Below are 25002 nucleotides of genomic sequence, written 5' to 3' on the forward strand. Positions count from 1 at the left end.
GTAGATGAAAATGGAATTGCCATTAGCAGTCATGGTCGTTCATTGAACCTATAAACGGTTGATCTCATGATTATTAGTAACTAATGTTTCCGCCATTAGAATAATCATGCACCTGTCCAATAGTGAATCATTTGCATGAAAGCATGATGATTCATTGGCAAGCCATACAAGAAACGTCATGAATTCTCGAGGAGAATCCGATGAACGATTTCAGTGTTTGACAGAATACTCTATTATGTGTTAAGAGGTTGCACATATTATAGAAAGTCCGAACACACGTAAAGATTTATGAAAATCCTAAACTTTTCAAGTCAAAAGGAGAAATAAGAATTTTTGGAAAGATACTTAGTTGAATAAGAAGTTACTCAAAACTAATCTTTCTTAACTATGCTAGGACTTGTAAGAAGTGCTAGGCTAATCATCTTGACAAATTTTTGTAAGACTCTACAAAACATGTACCTAGTGCATTGTGTGTGGATGGAGTACTTGATCAGTACAAGTTATATCATTCACCACAAATTCGTTCGTTATGTGATAATCGATAAGGAAGTTTTTTCAAGATAAAGAACTAAAACCAAGGTCGGGAACCTTGATGTGTACTTGGTAAGGTCCATGCTATGAGAAGATAACATGAACATAAAGGAAAATGCGATTATAAGAAGTTTGAACACATGGACACATGACATGTTAAACTTCTATTGCAATCAACAAGTGTTTATACACTTACGATTTGCATCACAAGGTTGTAATATGGTATTGACTACCCGAGTGTGATGTCGACATTTATCGTTTGAGTTATTATTAACTCACCATATACATTGTTATATCCAAACGGGTTGTAGAGACAATTGAACCCCGTTAAAGTGAACATGGATTAACATTGAATTTGCCCATAGTCACTTGCATGAGGTGACGTCTCGAAGTGACTAGAGTGTGAAGCGATTGATGGCAAGTTCAAGTGCCATAGAGTCATATGAGAATGACTAGTCGATCACATAGGCAGACTGTTAGGAACTTTTTGTCGGGCCTAATGACCGCTTATAGAGTTCTGGCAAATTTATATAGCCTGGTCGTGGCGAGAGCTGCTATAGTATTCAAATGAGTCGATCCTTTTGACTAAAGACTATTCGCCTAAGATGACACAGTTTCAGGTTAACTTTGATTTGTGTTACTACGACCTTCGTAAATGGGGTCAAATGGGCATATTTTGGGATATGATGGCTGTGGCTAGTCAAAGGGAATGAGTGCGATAGGAATTGTCCACCCCTAGTCAGGGTTATAACAATATCTCAGGGCCACTCGAGGAGTAATGAACTAGAAATGCGTGGCCACGCTCGGAATGTATCCATGGTGGATAAATCCGGTCAATCAGTTATTCTCTAGATCGAGGAAACCACTCTCGATATGATCACTTGCAAGTACGACCTGAAAGACACCTTGCATTGAGTGGGAGATAGTAATAGGATAAGAGAATTGGTGACGCACACTTGTCGAGGACAAGTGGGAGATTGTTGGAATATGTGTCCTCCGACAATAATGCGATCACGACTGTTGATCATGATGATCACATGTTTAAGTCTCATTATAAAGAATACAATTGGGAAGTAATTTTTCATCAACCGATCAACATATATCGGTAATGATTGGTGACTAGAGTTTGACATTACTTGTCATGCGGCGGTGGTGATCGATTGATCCCCTAGGTCATACCTATAGGGCAACACTCTTAATTGATCATTTAATTAATCGTATAACGTTACGAGTTAATTAAATTTCTTGAAAATTGACGGACGATTTTGGAACTAAAATTTACGTATCACATTGGAATTTGATTAAATGAGATACGGTCTGAGTAATCGAATTGTATTATTACTCAGATGAAATTATTGTTTAAAGAAACAATTAAAATTGAATGAATTATTATAAATACAATTTGTTGTGATTTATAATTGGTAAAATATTTTGGTACAAGTAATTATGAATTACTAAAGTCGATTTTTGTATATGACGTATTTTTAATACGTTGATTTTTAATATGTTAAAAATACATAACAAATTTATGTTACATATGACATGTGACATAAGACAAATTGACATTTTGACAAAGATAATATGGAGTCCATATTATCTATGTGTGCCGAAATTAAGGGAAGAATTAGGCTAATATTGTGTTGTTTAAATTAGTGGAGAACATGATGATTACCCTAATTGTCTAGCCATGCATACCTATTGCTCATTGTGAAGAACAACTCAAGCATGCATTGGCTCCTTTCTCTTCCCCATCCACCCGGTTTTTAAGAGGAGAAAAACCATGGGTTTTTCTCATCTTTTTACCCATATACACAATAATGTAATTGTTGTTCAAAATTATTCATTCATTCACCAAAATATTTTTAGAGAGATAAAAATATTTCACCTTCCTCTTTTCTTTCTCCTACCCGGTTTTAGGAGTCAAAACCCAAATTATTTTGGGTCAATTTTTCTACAAAAATTAATATTGTACTAGTATTTATAATATTAATTTTAATTAAGAGTGAGCTTTGGGTATAAATCCTTAGGAGAGATCCTACACTTGGGTCTTTGTTCATCCAAAAGGAAAGCTCAAGAACAAGAGAGAAGGAGATCTCTCTTGTGCCCTAAAACCGAAAATCCAATGTAAGGATGGAAGATTCTTCTCTTATTTTGTTTATAGTTTGCATGCGTAAGATCATTTAATTAATTTTATGACAAATTAAAATAAAACATATATGAGTATGTTAAGTATATAGATCTACTTTTCCTTCACGCAGAACCCCAGCGCAGCCTGCGCAATTCCCAGCTCACCCGAGTCATGTTTTTCTTCCTATTCTTTTGACCAACCATCCAAATTCCTTCCCCTAGAGGCCTCCCTTGAAAGACCACTTCCATCCATCATTAAACCACCCACCCCCAATCTAAAACCACTCCACGACCACTTGAAATACGTCTTTCTTGGGGTAAACAACACTTTACCCCTCATAATTTCAAACCAACTTAAGGGTGATCAAGAAAGGAGATTGGTGAATATTTTGCACAAGTACAAGGAAGCTTTTGGGTGGAGCATTGCGGATCTAAAAGGGATAAGCCCAAGCGTTTGCATGCACAAGATCCGTTTGGAAGGGGAAGCAAAGCCGGTTCGGCAACCACAAAGAAGATTGAACCCACCAATGATGGAGGTGGTGAAGGAAGAGATCATCAAACTACTTCAAATGGGAATCATCTACCCCATTAGTGATTCTCAATGGGTAAGTCCCACTCAATGTGTGCTTAAAAAAGGTGGTGTGACGGTAATCGAGGGCAAAGAAGGAGCTTTAATCCCCACCCAGATTCAAACCGGGTGGAGAGTTTGCATCGATTATCGCCGCCTAAATGCCGTGACTTTAAAAGATCATTTTCCTCTACCATTTCTAGACCAAATGCTAGAGAGGTTAGGGGGGAAGTAATTCTATTGTTTCTTGGACGGATATTCCGGATACTTTCAAATTCCCATACGTTCGGAGGATCAATCCAAGACAACATTCACATGCCCTTTTGGAACATATGCATACCGAAGGATGCCCTTCGGTTTATGTAATGCTCCGGGTACATTTCAACGTTGCATGGTGAGTCTTTTCTCGGATCTTGTAGAAAGGGTCTTAGAGTTCTTCATGGACGACTTCACCGTCCATGGAGATAGTTTTGAAGCTTGTTTGGATCACGTAACTATGGTCCTATCACGATGCACGGAGTCACACCTTGTGTTGAATTCCGAAAAATGTCACTTTATGGTTAAAAGCGGCATCGTGTTAGGTCACATAGTCTCAAAGAGAGGGATTGAGGTGGATATGGCTAAGGTTGAAGTGATAAAAACCTTGCCATATCCTACTAATACTCGGGAGATAAGGTCGTTCCTAGGACACGTGGGCTTCTACCGTCGATTTATTAAAGACTTTTCCAAGATTGCTTACCCCTTGTGCAAGCTTTTGCACAAGGATGTGAAGTTTGTTTTTGATGATGCTTGTAGGTTGGCATTCGATAATTTGAAGGAAAAGCTTGTAACGACCCCGATAATTCAAGCTCCAAAATGGGACCTCCCGTTTGAAATCATGACCGATGCTAGTGATTATGCCCTTGGCGCGGTTTTAGGCCAAAGGGACGGGAAGATTGCTCATGTGATACAATATGCTTCTTCACTCTTGAATGATGCTCAACGAAACTACACCGTCACGGAAAAGGAATTTTTGGCGGTGGTGTATGCCATTCAAAAGTTCCGGGCTTATCTCTTGGTGCCAAGGTCATCATCTATACCGATCACAAGTCTATAAGGCAAATTGTAGACAAGAAGGACACCAAAGCAAGGCTAATGAGATGGGTGCTTTTGTTGAGCGAGTTTGACATCGAGATCAAGGACAAGCAAGGGAGTGCTAATGTGGTAGCCGACCATTTGAGTAGGCTTCACATCAATGAGGATCTCGTGAAGACCATGGGCGTAGTTGACGGTAGCTTACCACATGAATCTCTATATTCCATAAAGGCCGTTGAGCCTTGGTATGCCAACCTTGTCAATTACATGGTAACCAAGAAGTTTCCCACCTCACTCTCATCGAGTCAAAGAAATAAGATCAAGTCCGATTCTAGATTTTATATATGGGATGACCCATATCTATGGAAAATGTGTCAAGATCAAGTCATCCGACGTTGTGTACCGGATGTAGAAATTCCATCCATCCTAAAACATTGCCATGAGTACGCTTGTGGGGGTCACTTTGGGCCTCATAGAACGGCACGTAAGATCCTTGAGTGCGGGTTCTATTGGCCCAAGTTGTTTAAAGATGCTCATGTTTTCATCAATACTTGTGACAAATGCCAACGGGTTGGCAACATCTCACGACGAAACGAAATGCCCCAACAACCAATGCTTTATTTGGAGGTTTTTGATGTGTTGGGGATAGACTTCATGGGTCCATTCCCCAAGTCGGATGGGTATCTCTATATCCTTTTAGCGGTAGACTACGTTTCAAAATGGGTCGAGGCTATACCAACTAGGAATGATGACGCAAGGACGGTCTCGGGCTTTGTTCACAAAATATCTTCTCAAGGTTCGGCTATCCTAGGGCGTTGATAAGTGACCGGGGGACTCATTTTTGCAATAGGATTTTGGAGGGATTGTTAAAGAGGTACGGGGTCGTGCACAAAGTCTCCACCGCCTACCACCCACAAACCAATGGGCAAGCGGAAGTATCCAATCGGGAGATCAAGAATATCTTACAAAAACCAGTGAACACGGATAGGAAAGATTGGAGTCAAAGGTTGAATGACGCTCTTTGGGCGTACCGCACCGCTTACAAGACACCAATTGGTATGTCCCCGTACCGACTCATTTATGGGAAGGCATGTCATCTTCCTTTGGAAGTGGATCATAGAGCCTATTGGGCCATCAAATCCTTCAACCAAAGCATAGATGATGCGGGCCTCCATCGGAAGCTTCAACTTCAAGAAATTGAAGAAATCCGTCTTGACTCTTATGATAATGCCGCCATATACAAAGAGAAAGCTAGAATATGGCATGATCGAATGATAAGTCGGCGGGTTTTCAAGGAGGGCACCAAGGTTCTTGTTTTTCAAAACCGGTTAAAGTTGTTCTCCGGGAAGCTAAGATCAAGGTGGGTCGGACCGTTCATTGTGAGAAAAGTCCACTCCCATGGAGCGGTCGAAGTTGAGAATCCAAGCACGGGAAGAACAATTAAGGTGAATGGGCAACGACTTAAAGAGTATCATAAAGGCATGGAAGCACAAATCGTTGAACAAGTCACTTTGGAAGACCCCATTTACCAAGCATGATCATGAGAAGCACTTTGTCGAGCCATCGACGTTAAATAACGGCAAATTTGTAAATATTCTATCCCAATTTAATTGTTTTCTTAGCGTAGTTTATTTCCGCAATTTAATTCCGCAATTTATTTCCTCGCATGTTAATTTCGTTGAATTAATTTCATTTGTATTGACATGTAAAAAGGCACTTGAGGTTTGTTTAATGATATAGTGATTTGCAAGAACCCTCTTGGAAGGCGTGCCCAAGAGGAGATAAGAGTCGGATTTAATAGGCAAAATGATTGGAAGAAGCTTTGAAGAAGAAATCAAGGGAAGAAGAAGAAAAATGAACTAAATACTGATTTTACAATTAAAAGGATCAAGAACAAATCTGCGAAGCTAGGCGCAGCCTGCGCATCGGGCTTGCGCAGGTGCGCACGATTGCGCAGGTGCGCACGATTGCGCAGGCAAGGTATAAAAATGCGCAGCCTGTGCAGCCTACGCAGGACTGTAATCCCGATTCCTTATCTTTCCCAATCCCGTTTTCAACTTCATTCTTTACTAAGCTTTCTTCGACAACTCCCCCAAAAACCCTCCTCTCAATCACTCCAAATCCAACCAAATCACCACTTATCATCAACAAACCCCAACTTCTTCACCGAATTCTACAACAAATTCATCTTTGCAATCAAAAACACCTTCAAACATCCCATTTCCTGACAAAAAATCCCCCAATTTCCCAAACCCTAGAATTTTTCCAGGTTGATTTGAAGCTTGTTCAAGTGGATTTCTTGGTTATAAAGGGATTTTTATGCAACATTCTTCTTTATTCAAGCAAGATTGAGGATTTCCGGGAAGGTATAACAACTTTCTTCACTATCTTTGTTTTAAATTTATTCAATTCAATTTCCATTGAGTAGTTGAGTCGATTTCTTGCTTGTAATTGATTACTTGGGGATTGTTGTCAATCATTTTCTGTTAGGGAAGGCAAAAATTCAACAAAATTACCTTAACTACACAAGATTGTGCTAGTGCACACAAGGTGTTTGTTGAATTGCCCCTTAGATAATTTTTCAGATTTTTGGTTGTTTTAAGTGGTTGTTTTTGAAATTTTTAAAAGAGAACAAGATGATTTTTGGTCTTGGCAAGGGAAAGTCTAAGAAGAAGGGTGAGTCCTCAACCCAACCTCCACCCAATGCACCACCCAAACCTTTTAAAGGGGATGAAGGGTTACCAAACAACACCAAGACTTACTTTAAGTTCCTTGAGAGTAAGCCCTTACCGATTTCAAAATTCCTTCACCCGGGGACCTTGAGGGACATGGGGATCTATGACCAAACCCTTGCCTTCCTCACCAAGGTGGGCTTAGAGAGGTACATGAACCTCCAACCTCATACGTACTCCGCCTATACCTTAGAGTTCCTTTCTACCATAGTAATCACGGGGGAAAGAGGGAATGAAAGGGTGAGTTTTAGGTTGAACAAAACATGGCACACTCTAACCTTTGAGAGGGTGAGGGAGATTTTGAGGATCACCAAACCACCTTCCCCCATAAACCTACCGGGTATAGCCTTGAACGATACTTGGTGTGCACTCACGGGGAAAACACACATGACCAATAATGACAAGATCTCCTCAATCACAAACCCCCCATCCGGATTCTTACACGTATGATTTCGTGTTTCTTCTTTAAGATGGGGGAGCCTACCAAAATAAATGAGGGGGTCCGTGAGTGCATGTGGACGATGTTGCCCGAGGGGGAGAGGGTGCCGGATTGGGCAAGGCTTTTTGTGGTTGGTGTATCTAAGCAACGAGAGAAGAAATGGAGCATTAATTGTGGAGGTTTGGTCACTCTTTTTGTGGCTAGCTTGGTTGGCGATATTCCGGATAAACAACCTCGAGTGTGGGGGAATCACCTTTACAATGAAGCGGGGTTGGCGGAAACCCATATGATTCTTCCTTTGGACACGGTTCCATGGAGTTGTCATTGGTTGGGGGAAGGGGGTGTCCAATATATGAAGCTACCTTTGAATGGCCCCCTTCCAAGTGGACCAAGAGCTTGGGATTTATTTTGCCCCGCCGAGGGCAACCTCCCCAACCCACCCCCACAAAGAATGAGGAAGAGAACAGCGGTTGAGTCTTCCCAAGGCCCACAACAAGAGGAAGAGAGAGAGGTTGAAATCATTGAGGGGGGATTCCATGAGAGCCCACACATTCCTTCGTCCTACCAACCGCCTCAAGACACTCCTATGTTTGAGGCCGGGGGTTCCTCAAGTCCACCTTTAGCACCATGGCAACACCAAATGTTCAAGTACTTTGAGGAGACCCGGGGGACGTTGGAAGCAATTAGTGGGAGGGTTGAGAGCTCCCATTCTTGGCAACAACAACAAGCTCCAAGATTGGAGAGTTTTGATCAATTTCGGAGATCTTTTGAAGAGCATAAAAAGTTGGGAGATGAGGCCGAATTGGCCCAAAGGAAAATGCTTGAGGGGATTGCCAAGAAGGCAAGAGGAGTCGTATGCGTGGCAACAACAAAGCGCCAAGGCTTGGGCGGAGAATCAAGCAATGTGGCAAGAGCAAAACAAGTGGCGTGAACAAGTGAGCCACCAATTTGAGGTGCAAAACAAGAGGCACCACCAATACCTTGAGGATTCTTACTATGATGCTCAAGCCCATGAAGACTCCTTTGGCCTCATTCAAGGCCTTTTCGGAATGACTCTCCACCAACCTACCATCCCACCATTGATGAAGCTCAAGTCAATGAGGCCTACATGAGGGCCAAGCAAGAAAAAGAAAGAAGAGAAAGAAGAAGAAACAACCGAGGGGCATATGAACGAGGTGAAGGCTCGGGCCCCTCCAACTAAAAGTTTTGAAGAAGTTGGCACTCCTCCACATTGAGGACAATGTGAGATTTAAGTGTGGGGGAGTGAGAAATTGTAACATATGTAAATTGTCTTTCAAATCAATGCAAATGACCAAAAAAAAAAAAAAAATTGAAAATTCCGGCTAGGTGAAAACCCACAAGGGTGGGTACCTAGGCAAGATTGGAAAAGGTGGCCGAGGACGGAATGAAAACCCGAAAGAGCATTCTGGGCAAAATGAAGAATCGAGTTGCGAGCCACCGATGAGAGGAAAGGAAAAAGCTAAGGTGAAAACCCGAAAGGGCACCTTAGGCAAAATGAGGGATTTTCAAACAAAAAAATCGAAAAATTGAAAAATGCAACACCAAAAAGATGGAGGGATAAGAAGGGAGCAATAAGGAGGGTCTTGGAAGGAGGTTAGATTTAGGATTTAATTTCTTTTTGAGTCAAAGAAAATTGTTTCAAATTGGTGGTTTTTCATGTTGGCTACTAGGTTGTTGATCTTTATTGGTGTTTGGCCAACTTAGTAGCATGACTTGCATTGCTTGCATTGCTTGGAGTGATAAGGGGGTGATATAAGGGGAAGATGAATGAGTTGGAGGATTGTTTACGTCACTTTGCTATTGCCTTGGGATAAGGCAAGAGTGACCACTTCTACTTTGGTGATATAAGAAGGGTGGAGTTGCGTGATGAGTCGGAGTTGGTGGTGTGTCGTGTCCTTGTTTTGAGGGAGACATAAGGCGGGGGAGTGAGTGAAGAGTTGTGTCAAATTTGAGTCAAGTTCTTTTCTTTTGATTGGTGGTTGTGTTTTGAGGGAGATATAAGAAGAAAGAGGAAAGGGAAGAGTGATCATTCACTCCTACACTCTCTTGTAGACTTCATGGTTGCTTGTTTTGGATTTTGCTCGGGACTAGCAAAAGTCTAAGTGTGGGGGAGTTTGATAGTAATGTATTGTGTCGGTCTAAGAGGGTGATTTTATCACCCTCATGTCTTTTAATATGGGTCTTTTAGTTCACTTTTCCTAGCATTTGGCAATTGGTTATATGGTGGTAACTTGTGCACTTTACCTCGGTTGGACACTCAATCTTAATGCACGGAATCCGAGAGGCAAATGGAGCACTTTTCAAAGGCTAAGACAAGGTACGAGAAGATCACTTGTAACCCGAAAACCAGTTGAGAGAAGTAGGAATGAAGATTAGAAGAAATGAAGGCATTTGAAGAGGTCTAGCTCTTGGAATATAGATGTCCCAAAATGCGAGCCTGTGCGCAGCCTACGTAAACAGGGTGCGCAGGTGCGCATGATTGCGCAGGCAAGAACAGTGGTTACGCAGCCTGCGCAGCTCTGCTATACGGGTTTTTCTAATCTCGTTTTTGGGCTTCTTAAGTGGAAATCTTTCTAGGTTTTCGTGAAGCCCTATATATACCCGAGAGTTTGAAGACCTAAAGCATTCACCTACAATCCTATCATCTCATCTAATCTCATTTTGAGGGTTTCAATCTTGTAATAATTTAGAAGAGTATTTTCCATTCAAGTTGTAATCTTTCTTTATTGTTGGGTTTATGAAGACTATGGAAGGCTAAATCCTTCCCTACTTGGTATAATCCATTGCAAGCTTTCATCTTTATCATTGTATTGACTCTTTAATCTCTACTCTTTCATTTATTTCAATTTCTAAGTTTGAATGTCATGATGAATGTTTTGTTGTGAGAAGTAATTACCCTTGCCTCTTTAATGTTCATCTATTGCTTGTTTATTGCAAAGTTCCTTGCTTTTGTGATAACTTGTTGAAGCACCTCATGATTATTGATATCTTGGTTTAAAGTATCAACCTTTGTGAGTAGAAATTGATTGTATCATTGGGTTTGTTGGTTTAAACATATCTTTGTGATATCCCATTTACTTTCCTCTTGGTTTTGTTGTTCATGCTCTTGGCTACAATTCCTACATGGTTTAATGTTAGAATTTGTAGTTTAAGTAGGATTATCATTGTTGGCTTAGATTGGTGATCCCCCCATTTCCCCCACCAATTGGTCCTTTGGTCTGGGTGGCTGTGTAGGTGGTTTTGCATGTAAGGCGGTGGTCCTGGGAGGTTTCGATTGGTGAAATTGGGTGTCCTTTGCTGGTTTTCTTGGTGGCCTGTTTTTTTTTACGTGTCGTTCTTTTCTTTGTGTCCGTCCGTTTCTTGGGTGGTGTGAGTTCTTGGGGTCGGTCGGGGCTCTTTTTGGTTGAGATGTGTTGGGTAGGGTGGAGTTGGAAGTGGCTATGTTTGTGGTTGGTACGGATGTGGTGGTTTTCTTTTACGTTTGATGGTGATTTTCTTTTTATCGTTTTTCAAATAAGTCTAGCCGCATTTTCGAGTATGATTAGGGTGTCCTGTCCCTTCCTCGGGGTGTTGGTTATCGCTATTGTTGTCTCTTCATGGATGTTTAGGGTGTCCTGTCCCTTTATCCTTGGGGAGCTTCTAGGTATAATAAATCGGTTTTATGAAGATCGGTGTCCGTTCGGGTTGGATTTGTCGATCGACGCGCTTTATAGCAATTATGGACGAAACTTGGTCACGGGGAATCCTTTGATGTGGTTTGTGTACGTCTTTGGGTTTGTTGATCCGTCGTTCGTGTGGCCAGAGAGTTCGTTTGCCTTGGTGTAGGAGCCCATGCTCCATCGGATCTGACTTTTTTGTCTGTCATCCACCATCTCTTTCTACGCTCTTGTGGCGTAAGTGCACCACGCCCTCGTCACTCCGCATCTCACATGCATCGGGAGGCTTTCGGGAGATGTTAGTGCTCGCACAACGTCGATAAGGAGACTTGCGTCCACTTTTTCGTACTCCACCAACTTGATGTTTCTATCCGACATGGTCTTTTGCTAGGTTTTAATATTTGTATCGTAGTGATGGTTACTTGCATGTGTAATATGGGCGTTGTTTGCCCGAACTTTATGTAGGTATACCTTTATTTACTGCTGCCAAAAAAAAAAAAAACATTGTTGGCTTAGATAGTGGTAATCAATTGATTGAGGATTGTTGTTGGGTAAATGAAATTGGAAAGAAAGAGTCTTGCTTTGAGAAAAGTTGAAACTTGTAGGATTATACCAAGTATTCACCTCTTATAATTGTTACTTGCATACCAAGTGTTTGTTACCTTGTCTCATAGGAAAACTCACATCTCCTTGATTTTGTTACTTGTTTTCTCCATGCCAATTCTCCATATATGTCTCTCTATTGTTGTTCATTGTTGATAACCATTGTTTGTTTATAGTCTTGTGCTTTGTCCATCTTAATTAGTTTTAATTCAAGTTTTTAATCTTAAATCTCTTCTCTTGGGTTCGACCCTTACTTCCCTTTACTACTATTCTTAATTGCATAGTGTAGAGTTGAGTTTGGTTTATAAATTGTTAATTTGATAGGTTGATTCTAGTATATTACGACACCTAGTTTTATTGCTATCACATACCATTAGTCCATGTAAGAATTAAAAGTTTATCTACATTAATTTGCTATATAAACGTCCGTAGAACTGTTGTATGTAGGATTGTAGGACAATATTGTTAGAAAAATGATTAAATCTCTTAAACAAATGCCAAGGAAGGCAAAGATACTATAAATACTATAACTAGTATTAAGTGCACATAGTTCGATTTAACGTAATGCGTTTAGAATCTCAAATTCGGCCTACTTATTCCTAGTAGCCTCTACGACAAAATCCATGCAATTTCACGGAAATTTCGAATGGGTACTACACTGCTCTTTGTGTGCTACCAAATAAATCGCCCTTATGTCAATCGCAACGAATAACATCAAAACTTAACTCGTAATTCATTTGATTTGGTATTCCATTTTGAGAGTGACGGACGACAATACACCATTACACCATGTACCGGTGGACGCAAGTAGCACAACATTACTGAATCTTTAGGCTTACAAACATACCAAAATCTAGTAATTTTCTATAGCTGGATTAGTTAGTATAATGAACATAACTCTCACAGTTACGAGTATACTGCAAGCAGAAGTGTCGCAAACTTATCAACTTATATACATTTTGTTACTCCATATAGTACTGTCCTTCAACTCAGGTACTCGGTAGTTAATTCGATAGTTGAGTACAGAGCAATCGATCAGTCTTGTATTTTAAATGAAGTCCATGAATTACGCTAACTCGTTACGAAACTTTCTCGCCCAACTTAAGTGCAAATCCTAATATGTTAAATCACCGCAAGGTTCATTCACTAGCTAGATTCGATTGGCCATACTCCTATTCCAGCAAGTACGGAGTAGTACACTAGTACCTTGATAAACACGATGAAATGTACCGTAGCTTTTATTGGTTACACTTACTGTGAACTATGTGAACATAAGTTATATTATTGAGTTGATCTTGTAATAAGTAACACACCTATAAATAGGTTGTAATACATTTCATTCAATAATAAAATCACATTTATTTACTCTTTGTCTCTCTCTAGTTTTATCTCTCTATAACAAACTCCATAACAAACTATAACTAACTTTCTCTATGAACAACAATGGTGATCATCAATTTCTTATGGTATCAGATGACGAGGTTCGATGATTCTGGATGAATTCCGCGTCGTTCTTCTTCATTTTATTCCGCATTATTGACGAGTATCCTCTATACAATTGTATGATCTTCTTCTTCCCTGTTTCTTCTTCGCGTTGAAATTAGGGTTTATTGATCATTTTCACCCTGATTCTGTTCTTAAATCATCTTCCAGAGCCTTGAAGTTTCATGCTAATTTACCACTGAAGTTCTGGGGTGAGTGCATCTTAGCTGCTACACATCTTACTAATAAAATGCCAGTAAAATTGCTTAACTGGCTTAGTCCCCATGAGGTTTTATTCAAAGAGAAGCCCTTATATGATGACCTTAAAGTAATAGGTTGTTTATGTTACTCTACTATACCTATTACTCAAAAGGATAAGTTCAAAGAGAGAGCTAGGAAATGTATTTTTCTAGGCTATCCATTTAGACAAAAAGGCTATAAGCTTTATGATTTACATGAACATAAGATGTTTGTTGGGAGAGATGTCATTTTCAGAGAAACAGAGTTTCCCTTCAAGTCTTCAGTACCAGCATCACATAGTTCGCTCCTGATTTAACTACTCTTGATCTGGTAGATTTCACATATGAAATCAATTCATCTGGTGATCATCCTTTTTTTACTACTGTTGACACACAAAATACTACTTCAAATATTAATAATTCAGAAAATACCACATTTAATCATCATACTACTGTTTCCATATCTTCTGATCACTTACATAGTAATATTTCTACTAATAACAGTCAGCCTCTCACCATAATGAGATAGTTTCACAGCCACCAAGGAGGTCCTCACGGCCAAAACAGATATCCAGCTCCTTGGCTGGGTATCATTGCCTTGTTAAATTGCCCTTCAGACCAATGGAGAAACAACAACACCATCATCATCTTTCCATGCTGCTATTCTTCATGATTTGGTGGATTTTGATCAAAGATAATTGGCCAGCTTATCCAATGTGCTCACGGAGTTTGAACCATCTACTTTTCATCAAGCAGTCCAAGATAAAAGATGGGTTCAGGCCATGGAGAAAGAACTGGAAGCCCTAGAGAAGAATCGGACTTGGGATTTGATGACATTACCTCAAGGCAAGAAAGCCATATGATCCAAGTGGGTTTACAAAATCAAACATAATCCTGATGGTAGTGTGGAGAGATTTAAAGCCAGGCTACTTGCTAAGGGGTATAACCAAGTTGAAGATAAGGACTACAAGCATACTTTCAGTCCAGTGGCTAAATTTGCTACTGTCAGGACACTAATGGCATTAGCAACATCAAAGGGTTGGGTTTTACACCAACTTGATATTAATAATGTATTTTTCCATGGATTCCTAGAGGAATAAGTGTGCATGGCACCACCTCTGGGATATGTTAGAGCCAAGAAAGGTGAGGTCTGCAAGTTAAAGAGGTCCATTTATGGCTTGAAACAGGTATCTAGACAGTGGAATAAAGAGTTGACTAAATACCTTTTGAGTTTAGGGTTTATACAATCTAAGCAAGACTACTCTTTATTCACTAAATCCTCATCCATTGATTCTCTGATTGTTGCCTTGGTTTATGTTGATGATGTATTGTTGACTGGCAATAATCACACTGAGATACAATCTATCAAAGATGGACTTGATACTACTTTTACCATCAAGGACTACTTTGGTCATATGAGGTATTTTCTTGGTCTAGAAGTAGCAAGGAATGACATTGGGATTCTCTTGAATCAAATAAAGTATATCCTAGACATACTGCAAGATTTAAGGATGGAAAACTGCAATGAAGATGCATTTCCTATGCAAAAGGGTTTGAAATTGTCTACTACACAAGGAGAACTTTTGGATGAACCAGAACAGTACAGAAGATTGATTGGGAGGTTGCTGTACCTTAACCTTACCAGACCAGATATCTCATACTCAGTGCATCACCTAAGTCAGTACTTATGTCAGCCCAGGTTACCTCATATGCAGGCAACTCTTCATATTGTCAAGTATCTCAAAGGTACCATCAATGTTGGCCTACACTATCCTGCATAGACTGAACTGGAACTGAGAGCATATACCAATGTTGATCGGGGACAATGTGTTGATTCATGTAGATCCCTGAGTAGATATTGTGCATTTCTTGGTTCTTCACTGATTTCTTGAAAGACCAAGAAGAAGAAAACAGTCAGCAAGAGTACTACAGAGGCAGAATAGGAGTATGTCTTACACCACAAGTGAAGTGGCCTGGTTAGACGCTTTGCTCAAAGATTTGCATTTTCAAGTTATCTTGCCAATCACATTGCTATGTGACAATAAATCTGCAGAACATCTTGCACAGAACCCAATTTTCCATGAACGTACAAAGTATCTCAACTTAGATTGCCACTATGTTAGAGATAAGGTACAAGAAGGGTTTATGATTCCTTCTCATGTTTGTTCAAGTTTGCAGTTAGCTGATATCATGACCAAAGCCCTTGGTGCACAGCAACACTCTTTTCTTGCTAGCAAGCTTGGACTTCATTCTTACAAAGGAAATCCAGCTTGAAGGGGGAATGTGAACTATGTAAACATAAGTTATATTATTGAGTTGATCTTGTAATAAGTAACACACCTATAAATAGGTTGTAATACTTCATTGAATAATAAGATCACATTTATTTACTCTTTGTCTCTCTCTAGTTTTATCTCTCTATAACAAACTCCATAACAAACTATAACTAACTTTCTCTATGAACAACAATGGTGATCATCAGTTTCTCACTTACTTTGTCAATGAAGCTAAAATTATTCCTACATCATAATAACACAATGCAGTATCCGATCACATACTATATTAAACATTTTAAAACCAGAATTTCTAATATATATCGCTCTGGTCGCAAGTTCAAATTCTAAGTTTAAACAATAATCAAAACAAAGAAATTAAGCATACGATGAACAAACACTAACCTTGTGGAGACAAAGGGAACAACACCAAAGAAAACATACACATTACTCCAATTGACCCCCATAGGGAGTTCACCCGTCCAAGCCCAACACACAGCAGTCCCGCCACCGTTAACCTGGCCCATAAACTCCACAACCTCCCTCTCATCCCCTACTTTCGGCCCATATAGTCCGACAAGGCTCCACCCATGGGCCTTAAGAATCAATTTGCTAGCCCAAAAGTCGCTGCCACTGCCCTTGCTGTCTCCAATTTCAGCCCAAATTCATCGTAAAAATATTCGGCTATTATGTTATCAATTGTAAGTTCTACTCCAAAGAAAGTTGCATATAGAAAGCCTAATATCCAACCGCAGTAGTTTTTCAACCCGGTCCATAACACTTTTGTGACATTTTGTTTCGGAAATGTTTGTCTATGGAAGTCTTTATAGTATCCGTGTGGAGTGTCTACCGTGTATTTTAAGAATAGTATGGCGGTTGTAGCCTGGAACACTGCGGGAACAAAAAGCGCCAGTCGCCATGATTTGGTAAAGCTGTATGCCACCGGCATTAAGAGTTTGGCTATGCTAGAGCCGATGTTAGCCCAACCAGTCGCGGTAGCATTGGCCTGGCCTATGACACGACCTGAGACCATAGAGCTCATCCAAAACTGGTTGGCTACAAAGTTGCCTAGGGAGAGGCCAACGAGAAGGCGTAGAATTTCAAAGGACAGAGGCGTTGAGGCAAGGGATACGTGTAAGATTGTAGGGGCTGTGAAAAGGGAGAGAGTGGCAGAGGTGAGACGTGGACCCAACATGTCACATGCTAGGCCCATCAGGAGGTGGGAGAAGATGGATCCTGCAGAGGAGGCTGCCCCAGCTATCGATATGTCGGACGGGGTGAGTTTCAGGCCAGCTCTGATGATGGGAAGTAAGGGTGGGATGGAGAAGGTCGAGAAGAAGCAAGAGGAGTGAAATAATTTTTTTCTAAAATGGGGTTTAAAATCAAAGAAATTATCAAAATGGGTTGAGTTTCAAAATAATTATCCAAAATGGGTCCACGTCAGCCCGAAACTAGCCTCTGATTCAAGTCGCTCTCTCCCTAAGTCACTACATTCGGAATGACCTGAGAATAAACCTGTTTTTAAGAGCCTACGATTTTAGTCCAAGTCGCTCAGGTGACCAACGACTAGAAGTCAAGTCGCTATGGGAGCCAGCGACTTTAGCTAGTATTATTTTCATTAAAGAAAAATTTAAAAAATAATGAATTATGCGGAAAGCGGAATCGAACCAGATCACATCACATAACACAATCACTATCCCTTGCCTCTGCTCCACTACACCTACAGAATATTTACATTTAATACTTGCACTCAAATATATTTATTGTTTCCAAATATATAACTGGTGCATTTAATATGTTTTATAAATGTTTAAGTACGTTAATAAAGATTATAGCACACTTTCTGTAGTGGGTAAGAAGTTAGGCAGTTATTCTTGTAGACGCGGGATTGAGTCTCCAAGCATACGTTATTGTCTTTTTTTTTCCCAAAAATATTGTAGTCGCTCAATGGGTGAGCGACTTTAACCCAAGTCGCCTACCCGCATAGCGATTTGGGTCAAAACCTCCAAGCCTTATAATCACTATATTAACTTGTTGCCCGGGATGTAGTAGCTTAGTTGGAGGGCGACTTGAATGCGAAGCTAGCTTTGGTGCTGACTTGGACCCATTTTACGTAATTACTTTGAAACCTAACCCATTTTGATAATTTCTTTGGTTTTCAACACCATTTTAGAAAAAAATTCAGAGTGAAAGCCATGATAAGTGGAATGCGAGCATGTGGGGTGAGTGGTTAGAGATCGGGTTGAAGACAGTCGCCTTGCCGTCTTCATCCACATGAAGTAGTGGTTGTTTAAGTGGTGGTTTTGTTGGTTGGTTGTCCATGTATGGTATATGCATGGTTGGAACCTGGAAGTAATTGGTGAAACTAGGCAGTGTTGAGTACGTACGTGCTTGTTATATACACTCAAGGGAAATGGCCAAAAACAAAATTTTGGGTAGCAAAACTTCTTCTTATAAGTTACTCCGTAGTATCTTCGGTAAGATTGTATTTTTAGAGATATTTGCATACCAGAAATCAATAATTTTAACTGTTTTTCTTTTTGGGGATTTGGGATAGCGAGTGATATCCCTTGCTACTATGTTAAGATTTAGGAAATAGGAATTCATAAAAGATAATTGTTATTCAGTTGTGTTATTGATATCAATAGAATGATCGTATTTATATTACTATACAGGAAACCTAAGCATATCAAAACCCTAGACAATAGCCGGCCCTAATGTGCCTAATATCCTAATACCCTCCCGCAATTGTAAAGGCAGTACAGAGTACGAACTGTACGATTGGAGAAATATAAGAAAAATATAAGAAATGTTATTCTTCGTCAACTTCTCCATCTTTGTTTTCCGTCTTCATTTCCGCAATGTTGGCAAGATAAACGAGTATAAACTCATCAGAAAATTTCAATGAACAAGAACGTCCCTTTTCGAGCTTGTCGAATATTAGGTAACTTGTTAGGAACACTAATCGGACCTAAACAAATTTCAGGAAAACGGAACATTATCCGTCGATTTCAATATTTGGAGAAGGCTAAGTTTTTCGAAATCCAAATAGATTTGGATCACCATTATGGTGATTATGGTTGCGTAACTCGCCAGTCAATATTGTATCGCCTTGAACAAATTTGAAGACTTTATCTGTCAATTTCAATATTTGGAGAACACTAAGTTTTTCGAACTCCAAATAAATTTGGATCACCATTATGGTGATTATGGTTGCGTAACTCGCCAGTCAATATTGTACCGCCTTGAACAAATTTGAAGACTTCTAATCAAATTTCAAAGAAGACATAATATTTTTTTCTTTTTGAAGATATTTTGGGTGAAAATTCCGTCAAATATAAATCACCTGATAAAATCATCCTTATCTTATCATCATGATAAGATGGGAGACTCACTAATACCAATCTCATGACTCCCATCAGGGAAATCTAGACAAGAAGAAAGACGTCATAGTGTCGTCCACAATTTATTTTATTTTTTCAAGCGAAATAAAAGGCGTGTTTTTTAAAGGAGAAAAATTATTATTGTGAAGTCCCGCCGGCAAGAAAGAAAGCGGAAGCGATTTTTAGAGTTCTCAAGAAGGAGGCTCTGATTAGGGATGGCAATTATGGCCCGAACCGAACCAAACCGAACCAGAATCGAACGGAAGGAAAAAATTCGATCCAAACCCATCCTTTAAAAACCAATCCCCGATTCACTATTTAAAAACCCATATCCATATCCACTATTGGAAAACCCGAACCAAATCCAAACCCGATCCATTCATATCCGAACCCGATCCAATCGAATATTTTTGAAAATTTAGGCTTTATTAAACTTGAAATTTCAAATTTCTTATATAAGATTAATTTTTTACGTAGTCAAATCAAGTTTCGGATTTGGATCTTGCAAAACCCGATCTAATCCGACCCATTGCCATCCCTAGCTCTGATACCATGTTAAGATTTAGGAGATAGGAATTCATAAAAGATAATTGTTATTCAGTTGTGTTATTGATATCAATAGAATAATCGGTATTTATTTATAATACCGTACAAGAAACCTAAGCTTGTCAAAATCCTAGACAATAGCCGATCCTAATGGGCCTAATAAACTCCCTTACCTCCGTCTGAATCATATGTTTAGCTTTTTAATTAAAATATATCTCAGGAAAAAAATAAAAAAAAAATGTAAAGAAATGAATTGGACGGAAGGAATAACGTCTATTTCTCCTTTGTCCAACGTTCCGTATGAAATCAAAAGTTAAACGCTTAGTTTTTTTTTTTGACAGTAAAACGCTTAAGTTGTTCATGGTATCCTTGAACTATTTAGGGGCTGTTTGGTTGGAGCTTTTGGAATGGATTGGAATGGATCCAGGTCATTCCAATGTTTGGTTGAAGTATTTTGGAATGGAGTTAGATACCTGATGGATTCTAACTCCATTCCAACCCCTTGGAATCTCATACCCATCTCTCTCCCCAAGTTTCCAACTCCATTCCACCCAACACATTATTATTCCCATACCTGGATTGAACCAAATAACTTTAAATATGTATGGGGTTCTAACTCCATACCTCCTTGGAGTTAGAATCCATTCCATTCCATACCTAATGTTTGAACCAAACGCCCCCTTAAGGGGTCGTTTGGTTCAACAAGTCGGAATGGAATGGAATGGAGTTTGATAGTAGGGTGGTATGGGGTTCTAAATCCATACTTGTCTAATGTTGTTTGGTTCACCACAAATTATAAAGAGGAGGAATGAAGTTTGAATCCAAGGGGGGAGGGTGGGTATGGGATTCCAAGGGGTTGGGGTGGAGTTAGAATCCATTGGGTATCTAACTCCATTCCAAATCACCCCAACCAAACAATGGAATGGGCTAAAACTTGCTATGGATTTCCTACGGAAATTCCGTAGCAGCCATTCCCGCCATGTGAAAAAATTGACGCGGGCATAGGAAATTATGTTGCTACGGATGGTCCAAAATTTGTAGCAAATGGAATATAGATTAGTCCATAGCAAATAAATTTTTGGGACGGATTATCAATCCCTAGCAAATATACGTTGCTAATGGTCTATTTTTTTGAGTCCTCTTGATATGTATGAAATGTCGAACAAGATAACAATTATCTGATCATCTAAGCACCAACACTCCCATGAATCCCATCCCAAGCCATTCTAATGCAAGCAATCAAGCATGTGTACTCTAAAGATCCCAATATGACCAAATTTATTGAGTAATGACGGCAAGATGACTATCAAATTATCAATTATCGGTGGGTATCAAGCATCACTTTATCAACTATCATAGAATTATTCATGATTATCAATTTATCATCACTTTATCCACTTTCGTCAAAAACAATACACTTCTCGATTGCATTCTGGTACTTAATTTGAACCGTCTACACTCTCTTCCCCTTACTTTAATAGTTTAGTCATTCATATTTTCAATATTATAGAAGTGCCTTAATAACTTAATCAATAATATGATATTCGATACAAGAAATTGAGAGAGAAAAACTTAACTTAGCATTCTTAACATCATCAAAACCAAAAGATTTATCCAGAACTAGACATCCAAGAGAGTCCTGATAGCATAATTAACGTTTATAGTTTACTAATTTCAAGAAGAAGATGATGATTGATGAATAATAAGAGAATTACCTATGAAAGTATTAATTCGAGGCGTGGTGAACGACGACGGAGGTGGTGACCTACCAGAGTGACAACGGCAAGAAAGGTGGCTAGGACAATGAACCGGTGGTGACTGTTGAATTGGTGCTTTGCAGCGTGACGTTTGAGTTTCTTTTTCTTTGTTTTTGGCTTTTTGTGCTTGTATTGACTATTGACTTTTCTAACATTGGGAATTTTCGTTTTTTTTTTGTTTGGGCTCAACCACAGACAACCTTTGGACTAGATCCGCCCATGTTAACACTGTAACACCCCCATATTCAGAGGAGCCTTAACTAGGCCTTCCTTAGCATATAAGGGCGTTACCATCTCGGTTGCCCGAGGGTAGTAATAATCAAATGTCGATAAAAGAACTATTATATTATATTACAAGCGATTTAAACCAACAAACGATATGAAAGATACAACTCAAAGACTACTCGCTAAGACTACCGAATCTCGTGAAGACTCATCCCTGCCCAGACTCCAGCTATCAACAACATCGACTGCTAAGACCGATTTGCTCACCATAAGGGATCACGGCGGACACATAACAAACAAACAACCACACAAGGTCGATGCGAGATAAAATACAACAATCGCAACTATAATTAACAACATAATACACGCTGCCATCCTCATACACAATCACGATAACCCAACCAACCTCCGTCACTGACTGTCCACCGGACCAGCCCTGCCAGTGGGGGACCGCAGCCGTTCCCACCTAAGCCCCGCTCATCATATCGAGCGATAACCCTGTCCATTAATGTGCACATCCTCTTCCGTGGCGGGTTCCACGAAGGGCGAAACTAGGGCGTGAAGCCACTCCCGCAAGTGACCCCACTCAGCCGAGAACGCATCTCGAGAACTAGAGACCACAACCAAAATCACAATCACAGTCGTCACAATACAATTACGATATTAAACAACCACAATACAACCACAACGACCGACACGCTAGACCATCTACAGAAACTGAGTAGGCGAACCTACCTTTAAGCAATCGCAACCAATCCATGTCGACAAACAACATATCCAACGACCAAGCAAAGCCTATAACCACAATACACTTATCTATTACTAACAAGCAAACCCTAACTGTAAAGAACAAGGACACGGATGATGATTATGACATACCTATAGGGAGAAACTCAGCAAAAGACCGCTACCCGACTCAAGTGACGCTCTCCTAAGGCACAAGGATCTTCAAAAGGCTTCCATGGAGGTTTTGAGGTGAAGGGAAGGGAAAGAGGCGACTGAAGGATAGGAGGAAAGTGGCGGAAGTGATATGCGGATTTAACAAAACGCGATATAAAACCCTCGCTGAAAACTCGGTACTCGATCGAGTACCCAACATACTCGATCGAGTGGCCCCCTACTCGATCGAGTAACCTAGCTACTCGATCGAGTAGCCTCTACTCTATCGAGTACCACTCATAACACGCAACCCAAGATGGTTTTGGCACGCAATTCTAAGACTACTCCCGCTCCCAAGGTCAGTTAACGCTGGTCAAAGGGTCTCTAAAAGGGCGGGTATTACAGTCTTCCCCCCTTAAAAGAACTTCATCCCCGAAGTTCAACTCACCTATTTCACGCACAAGACACGGAAAAACACGACATCACTAATCTTCTTGCTCAAATCACTGCTCCCTGGAAATATCGTCCCCCCCCATGTCATCATCATCACCGTCTACGCTTTGTACCTATCGACTCTTACAACTATCATGCAAACAGTATCACCGTTAAATGTCACTCTATATGTATGCATCAATTCTTACAAATTATTATATATCAAACATCGACCTTACCATACGAGCCAACACAAACGACCATCACTCATCATATGATAACGACTATCAACCTGAAACGTATCTCATGTCAACCTCATACTGCACAACTAACACCACTGTGTTACTCACTAATTTATTCTATTACGACACATCACGCCACAACTGGCTCTTTATAACGGTCCTTTACAACATACTATCATATTCATTTCAATGAACTAAAGTAACCACTTACACTTCATATAAGCAATGTGACCAAAGTACTACAACGACAACAAAACATTGTAACGAGTAACAACATAACACAACAAAACATTGTAAACGTATAACTATATAACTTCAAATTCAGCCTTTTTATTTTGCGACATTACTCTTCCCCTCTAAAAGGAACTTCGTCCCCGAAGTTCTCAACCAAAATTACAACACATTTTACTTATTACTTGATTCATAACATATATTAGAAACATATTATTTATTATGGACATTACTCGCTAAGCATAAACTCGTTAAATCACCAATCGTATACAAACCACCGGGATAACTTGCCGCCGTCGATAAAGCACGTTAGTATCGTATGCACTAACGTACGAGGAAATGTAACTTCAATGAATGAATGGTAATATGGCATATGTAATATTAAAACAATCAAAAAATCGTCGCCACTTCACTAATTGTTACAAACACGCATATAAAACCGAAACTTGACTTCCAACATATGAAATTAACGGTTCAAAGGTGTTACTACGCACTAATAACCACATTAAACATCAAACTTGCAATTATAAAACAATTGAACATTTCTAATTTTCGAAAACCTCCTCTAACAATGCTACTCGATCGAGTAGGTAGCGGTACTCGATCGAGTGCGATGCTACTCGATCGAGTGTCTTGGCTACTCGATCGAGTAGCCCACAGATCAGAATGATTTTTATCCCACTTTCCTGCAGCTACTCGATAGAGTACGGGGTACTCTGTCGAGTACCTACAGGTCACAGTGCCTTATAAGACTTGTCGTAAGCCATCATACATAAACATAGTTGTCATATAATCCGAGTCGGGATGACTCCCCGACTCCCAACATCCTGCAATAAGCTCAAAATATCCAATCCGGCCTTATGGCCAACAATACAAGTCCATAACTAAGTCTCAACGAAAACAACTACTAAAGTCTAACAACACTACCAACATCTAAACCAACTACCATCAACAAAGATAAGAACAAGGAGCATCACTCCTCCTGCTGCTGTTGCTGCTGCTCAACCATCACCTCATCATCACCACCACCGCCAGAAGTACCTCCTCCCGATGACCCATTCCCCGCATCCACTCCTGCTCCAACTCCCGGGCTCACGTACCATGGGGTCAAGCCACCGTAGGCAAAGGACTGAGGTGTCCCCCATGTCGACTGATCCACCCCGTAGGAATGGAAAACCCCTGTGTAGTCCCCAACTCCACTCCACCAAACCGGATGCGGTCCCTCGGTCCCTATCCCCTAAGCGTACGCCATCTCGTGCATGTTCCAGAGTGTCAAGGTAGATGACACTCTCTCCGCTAAGTAGCTGGATCGCGTCTCCGGGGTGTCGAGGTAAGGGTAGCACGGAAAAGGATGCTGCTGCTGCTGTGGTGCTACCGGCCGTGGCCTAGTCTCCGAGGTCCTCTCCCTCACTCGACGGGGTCCTCTCCCCAACCTAGGTCTCTCCACCGCCACGACCGACGCATTCTCGCCCTTCTTCGGCTCTGGCATCACCTCGAGAATCGTGTCGTCGATGAGGTAGGTCTGCAGATGACGGGGTCTATCAACATCCTCCTCCTCCTCA

At 40.3% G+C, this 25002-nt stretch overlaps 1 pseudogene; it reads right to left on the reverse strand.

Annotated features, from left to right (window-relative positions):
* Positions 1 to 15962: 15962 nt before the first annotated feature.
* On the reverse strand, positions 15963 to 18067 carry LOC141630246 (high affinity nitrate transporter 2.7-like; annotated as a pseudogene).
* Between the last annotated feature and the right edge of the window lie 6935 nt (positions 18068 to 25002).

Source organism: Silene latifolia, chromosome Y (assembly GCF_048544455.1).
Source record: "Silene latifolia isolate original U9 population chromosome Y, ASM4854445v1, whole genome shotgun sequence".
NCBI classification, from domain to species: Eukaryota; Viridiplantae; Streptophyta; class Magnoliopsida; order Caryophyllales; family Caryophyllaceae; genus Silene; species Silene latifolia.